The sequence below is a fragment of the Capsicum annuum genome, chromosome 11 (assembly GCF_002878395.1).
Source record: "Capsicum annuum cultivar UCD-10X-F1 chromosome 11, UCD10Xv1.1, whole genome shotgun sequence".
Lineage (NCBI taxonomy): Eukaryota > Viridiplantae > Streptophyta > Magnoliopsida > Solanales > Solanaceae > Capsicum > Capsicum annuum.
This window is the reverse complement of record NC_061121.1, coordinates 26,805,305-26,812,343: the sequence shown is the minus strand read 5'-3', so window position 1 is coordinate 26,812,343 and position 7,039 is coordinate 26,805,305. Positions and strand designations below refer to the sequence as shown.

The 7,039-nt window shown below is 34.3% G+C and overlaps 1 long non-coding RNA gene across 1 annotated transcript; it reads right to left on the bottom strand.

The window, feature by feature from the left end:
* Positions 1-293: 293 nt before the first annotated feature.
* Positions 294-6,241, bottom strand: LOC124888679. The gene is made up of 2 exons (XR_007047354.1): positions 5,719-6,241; positions 294-588 (listed from the first exon to the last, which is right to left on the bottom strand). It is a non-coding gene; the product is annotated as an uncharacterized LOC124888679 (long non-coding RNA).
* Positions 6,242-7,039: the final 798 nt, after the last annotated feature.

Sequence of the window (7,039 nt, the reverse complement as noted above, 5' to 3'; positions counted from 1 at the left end):
GAGCAGTTGGTGACTGAAGGATTGCAAGATGGGATTGTTGGATATTTCATATTTCAGGCTGCGAGTAAATTAAATGGTTGAAACAAAAACTCAAAGGCTGACATATATACTAGGGACCTTAGTAATATCTTAAATAAAGCTAATGCAGGAGAAATTGAGGTCAGCACAGCTATAACCTTGTCACATCCTAAAATAATCCCTGGACGTGACGGGCACCTCGCTAACACCACCTGTCGGGGAACCAATCTTCCTTACACTTTACCAATTAATAAGCATTATGATAACGTATGTGCAATTCCAATGCATCAATATATAACGAATAGCAATTCAACAAAAATTCATAATCAAACTATAAATTCAACAATTACTCGTGAATTAATTTTCTATCCCGAAGCTCAATCTAAGATCATGAAGCATCTAAAATAGAGTTACATGAATTCAACTTCCGGGCATGCAAACTCAATGAAAAGAAATATAAGCTAAAGGGCTAAAGCTGAAACGAAAGCCTCCACGAATAAGGCAAAGGCTCACCTCATCAATAAAATCCTTATAATCGTCACCCACTAGTTTCACCTTCCACGATAATATCTGTAGACATGCAGGTAAGGAGTGAGCTACATATATAAAATATAACCCAGTAAGATCCGCATTGCTACTTTAAGTACTACTACGACAAGTATTAGAAAACACAACAAAATCAAGAACGTTAAGTTATTACACATAGAAATTGTATCATATAAGAGGGCCAGTGGGACCTAACAATCGTTAATCAGTAACTATATATCTCAATAAAATTTTGTACCAAGTACTTATCACAATTTATAATTAAAGTAATTAACCAATACCAGAAGTTTCGAGCAACATACACAATACGTCAAATATATCAAGAGTATACACAATACTCAGAAAAACATACACAATTTTCTATATCAAATGAAGAATCATACACAATGCTCATGAGAAGCATACACAGTGCCCCAAAGGAACAAAAAAGCATACACAATACTCAAGTAAGCATACACAATGCTCCAATCTCAAAGTACATAGTCATATCTCTTCATGAAATACTTTATAAAGGGAGTTTTAGTACTCTTGAGCATTTTGAAAGTAAAGAAAGTACTCTCTCTTGAAACACAAAACTAAACCAGTTCAACAAGGATAATAAAAACTTATGAACTAAGCTTTTAATCATGCATTTGAGCAAACCCACAACATGCTAAGACAATGGATTTCACAATAACAGAGGAAATTTTGTTCGGACTGCTCTCATATTAATTTTCAAACTCATAATCCCATGTACACATAAAAGTAACTCAAGTTTATGAAGAAATTTAATGGGAAGTACATGCTTTCATCAAAGTGGGTTCATAACACATTACCCTCAAAGGATTTCAAAACACCATTTTTATATACATAATCATATATCTTTAAAGCTTGTTAAAAAGGATAAAATTAAGCCCATGAGATTTAGGATACTGCCAAGTAACTCAAGTTTAAGAAGAAATTTCATGGGAAGTACATGCTTTCATCAAAATAGGTTCATAACACATTACACTCAAACTATTTCTAAAACCCCTTTTTATATACATAATCATATATATTTAAAGCTTGTTTAAAAGGATAAACTTAAGCCTATGAGATTTAGGATAGTCCCATATTCCTCAATAATGATGAAAATGTAGAGAAATTTGACTCTTTCGATGTTGGAATTCTCAAGCCCTAGGTGTTTTCTTTCTTCTGACCTATGGAATGACACGTAGGGATTTCACAGAGGTAATAATATATTTTGGGGATGTCTTAAAAAGTGAGGAATGGTTTAAAGGGTATAAAGACAAAAAAAAAAAGTCCCTCTAATACATTTGAATAGAACCACAGTAAACACAGGCTTCACAATGTTGTACCCATCGTGGACCCCAGCCTCCACGATGTGGGGCTATCACTGAGTCTTCCCACCTCCGTGTCCCAAAAATGCCCCGAACCTTGTCTGAAAATTTTTAAATTCTTTCGGATTACCCTTTTAACATCCCCAAATATGATTTGAGTTAAAATTTGATATTTCGAGTACAGGAAAGCCAAAAATAAAACACCCAAAATGTGAGGGTGTTACAGGATAGTTCTGAATCAAAGAAAGTTTGCTCTTGAACTTATATTTGAGGATGGGCTAAGTGGAGAAAAAGATGCTACTACTCCACTTGAAGTGCACCAAAAACTAACATCTGTGGAATATGATAACCATATTTCTAATGGAATAATAGATGATGATGTAACTCTGAAGGATCCACTAGCCTATCAAAGACCAGTAGAAAGGTTATCATACCTCACCATGACTAGAACTGACTTATCCTTTGTAGTATAGGTACTAAGTCTGTATATGCATTCTCCAAAGACAGCTTACATGGAATCTGCAATGAGAGTAGTGAGGTACATAGAAGGTATTTCTGTCTTAGGTTTGTTTATGCCTACATAAACTTCCAACAAATTGATAGCCTACTGTGACTCTGACTGACATGCTTGCTTACAAACTAGAAGATCAGTTGCAGGGTATGTAATAAAGTTTAGAGGTGCTTTGGTCTCTTGGAAATTAAAGAAACAACAGACTGTGTCGAGGAGCTCTGCAGAAGCATAGTTTCAAAGCATGGCTAGTTGTAGTACAGAGATCACCTGGTTACTTCGGTTGTTTTAAGTACTAGAAAATTAGATCAAACAACCTGTAGACTTGATGTATGATAAAAAAGTAGAAATACAGATTGCAACTAATCCTATATTCGGTGGCAGGACAAAACACATTTGCATAAACTGTCATTTTGTGAGAGGAAGAATTAGCCAGAAGATGATTGAGACCAATCATGAGCCAACAGAGGTGCAGCTAGCAGACATTCTCCCAAAAGTCTTAGGGAAAATTTAGCATGAATATTTACTAAGTAAACTGGGATTTAAGAATATCTTTAAGCCATCACATGAAGGGGAGTATTGAGCTAGTTGAAAGTGTAATGATCAGGTTGATATTAGATAGAGGAAGTTAACTTTTTATTTGTATGGGTGAGGTAGTTAGTTAGTTAAGTATGACAACTTTCATTGTACAGCTATCAAAAGAAGCAAACTAACTCTATAAATACTAACTTGTAATGGCATAATGAGTTAAGACAAATTCAGTTACTAAAAGAATACTCTTCTTCTAGAATCTTCTTTCCTCTTTTCTTCAAGCTCTTAGCTTAATAATGTAGAAATCCAACAATATTAGATATGAGCAATATGGTAAAATCATAAGAATTCAAATCATAAATATCACTAGTTGATTAGTCGTTGTTGTGTGTTAAGTTATGTATGTCACTCACTAATTCATACTATTTTCTATATTAAAAATATCACGAGTGGAGCATGTTCTCATTATCTTCCCAATAATTATGCCCGCCATATTATTTTATAGTATACAGATATAAGTTAAATTAGTACTTTCAGTTGATTAAAGCTTCAACAAATTCTCCCCGCACAGGTTAGCTGAGGCACACTATCTATGGGTAAGAACTCTAAGGTTGATCTCGACTAATAGTTACATCAAGATGATTACAAAAAAATTAGGTGGTGAAGTGTACAAAGAAGGTGTTTTTCATGAATCAAACTAGGGTCTGGCCGCAATAGGCATCCCAAACCAACCAAGGCCTGAAATGACCCTCCTAGCCTTACCCCTAGAGCATAATAATGATAATAAACTTCAGAACCTATCCAGTAGAATGAGAGAGATATAGAAATCAAAAGTCTAAGTTTTGGAGTCCAAACCAATTCCACAAAGAAATAACCACCCCTATCCACAAAACCTCTAAACCAAGAAGTACTAATCAAGTCAAGACATGACCTCGACTATTTCAAAAGATAAAAATAAAAGAAGGTACTGAAACTAGAAAAGACTAAAAGAAATTACGCCTTTTGAGTAAGGAAGGCTCACCACTTAAAAAGTTGATCAACAAGAGTACCAAATCACCTAACGTTGCACAGGGTCACAAGAAAAACCCTCAGAACGTACATCATGAAATGGTATAGCATCCACGGATGGTTGGTACGGCAAGTGTTGGGATGCAACCCAAGGAAAAGGAATAAAATATGCAAGTACAAAATCATTAATAAAACATATGAATAAAATATATTTTCTAAAAATCATGTACTAAAACATGTTCTCATCAATCATCCAAATAATAGGAAGTCGAGGTAGGGGAACAAGGAACATGAGACATGACCATTTAAAAATTTAATCTTGAACTATGCGGCTCGTAGAGACCTAAAGGCACCAAGGGCTAGATGGGTCCGGCTTTCATGCCTAAAGGACCCCAGTCCATGTTAGCCACATGAACCAGAGAAATTAGGCTAAAGCCACCAATAGTCAATTAGACTCCCAAAAATATACTGTGCAAATCTGACACAGTTTTCATAGACTCCCAACATCGGCAAATATGGTTTTCAGTGTTGGTCCACCTAGGAAAACACTTTCTTGGTGAACTACACAATTTTCTTTATACCCAAATAAAACATTTTTCACGAACCATTCATGGAGTCATGTATTAAGGCATTCCCAAAATGGTATCATCATACCAATAGACTTGCAAGTCATTCTAATTATGTCATATCATATCCATAATACATTTAACTATTTGGACTTCAAGTTCAGTTTAAAAATACATAACCAAAGCCCCTAAGGGCATTTCCAAAACCTTTTTATCTTTTTACATGTCAATATTATGTAATTTTCCAAAGGATAGTTTAGAATAAAATCCTTTTGTAAAAATCAAATTATGATATGGGTTGAGGTTTATGTCATTATAATCATACATAAAATCCATTAACATTGTGAAACAATATTGTCAATGTTTCACCATTACTATGAGATTCAAATTCAATTCACAATCCATCATTTAAATCATAAAGAAACCATTAAAACAAGGAAAAGTCCATGCAAGTGTAAAACAACCTAAATCCCTCAACCCTAGTTTGAATTAAACTACCAAGAAACATGTAAATATCAAGTAATTTGATGCAATAATATAATAAGTAAATCAAGAGTGTCAAACTTGCATTTTGATGAAGTGATTTTGAGAAAAGCTTAAGTTTAGGGCCCTGAGTGTTGAATTATTGAAAGACCCTTAGTTTCTTCACTTGTTATTTGAAAAGGGGAAGAAACATTATTAAACTAATAAATTGGTAACCTAATAGTTGTTGAGGAGTGTTTAAGGCCGTTTAGTGGGGTTAAGGACCAACAAGCCCTCACCCCAAATATTAAAAGTCAAAACTAGGCAACTTTTGCACTTGGGCATGGCACGCTGCTATTGTTGAGCCTAAACGGAGTGAAACACTCTTATCGTGGAGCCTACACAGTGTGCTATGCCTCTATCACGGAATGTACAGGGCGTGCCAAGACCTTATCACGAACCCTCACTGGTTCGGGGTCCTAAAATGATCCCGAACGGTTTTCGTAAACTCTAAAACTTTCCCCAGTCATCCCTTTAACATCCCTTATCATGATTCAAGTAAAAAATTATAATTATACACGAACTAAGGTTCAAAATAAATTCATCAAATTTTTTAGGGTCTTACCCCCCCCCCCCCCCCCCCTTGGATCATTTCTCTCAGAATGAGAGATTAGGACACCTTTAGCATGATAATAAGAAGAATATAGAAGTATTCAGGAAGAAAATTCGAAATGCATCAAGAAATGAAGTAAAATTTTACCTTAAGAACTTTCGTCCAACATTGAAAACAAGAACGGGTATTTAGCTTTCATATACTCTTCCGATTCCCATGAAGCATACCTTTTGGTTCCTCAAAAACAACCTTCACACAAGTTTTTTCCTTAGCTCTCAATTTCAAAACTTGCCTATCCAAGATTTCAATCGAGACTTCCTCATAGGACAACGAGTCCTTAACGCCGATATCCTCAACTGGCACCATTAAGGAAGGATCACCCACACACTTTTTGAGCATGAACACATGAAAAACGGGATGAACCGAAGCCCCATGCAACTTGTCTATCTCCTGAACGATCAACAACAATTTTATTGAGAAAATCTCCTTGATAAAAATTTTAGATCCGCCACTGCTCATGACCTGTACTTGCTCTCGTAACATATTAAATGGCCTTTATAGTTTAAGTGAAAATTCCTTTATATAAATAGATAAATGTAGTTTCTGAACTCTGGAAAAGAAATATACTTGGGTACAACAGACTGAGAATATTCTTCTTGAGGTTTCAATATTGAACCCGATCTATAGTGTCATCCAAGTGAAGGCAAATATATGTGGTCTTTCCTAATATTTGTTCTGGTCTTTTACAAAAATTCAAACAAAAATAAAAGGACATTCCAATCAGAATAAAATTGACTCAACATTATATTTTCTGTTGAGACCTTTTAATTTTACCAATCATAAAGCAAATAGAATAAAATCTAGAAGATCTTTATGAAATATATACCCCCTCCGTCACAGAAGAGTCAAAAGTAGTTAAGAATCTTGATCTGTATTATTATTATTATTTAAATTTACTAAAAATAAAATTGACATGCATAAATAAATCTTAAAAATGTTGTATTATAGTCAAAGAATTAGCCCGTAATTTATTAATTCCAAAGGATTGAAGAAATAAAACAAATGAAGATGGTAACTGATTAGGTCCGTAGATATTTAATATCACCATTAACTTAAAACTTTAGGTATAAAAATTAGCAAGTGAAGCCATTACTTTAAACCTTTAACACATGAAAGGAAAAGGTAAAAGTACAACATGGGATGAAAGAATAAATGTTAGGACAAGGAATATATTACCTTTTGTTCTCTGAAATTCTAAAATTTTAATACTACCCATATTTGTAGCCAGATTCAATAATGGCACCCCATATCCCAGTTCAAACCCAACTTTCACATTTGCCATGGATTTTTCTTACCAAAACAATACATATATATAGGAGAGTACTATGTTGCAATATTATTAAACAAACGAGTAGAAGAGTAAGAGGACAACTTGGAGATAATCAACGAACAAAAAAAGGTGTTCGCT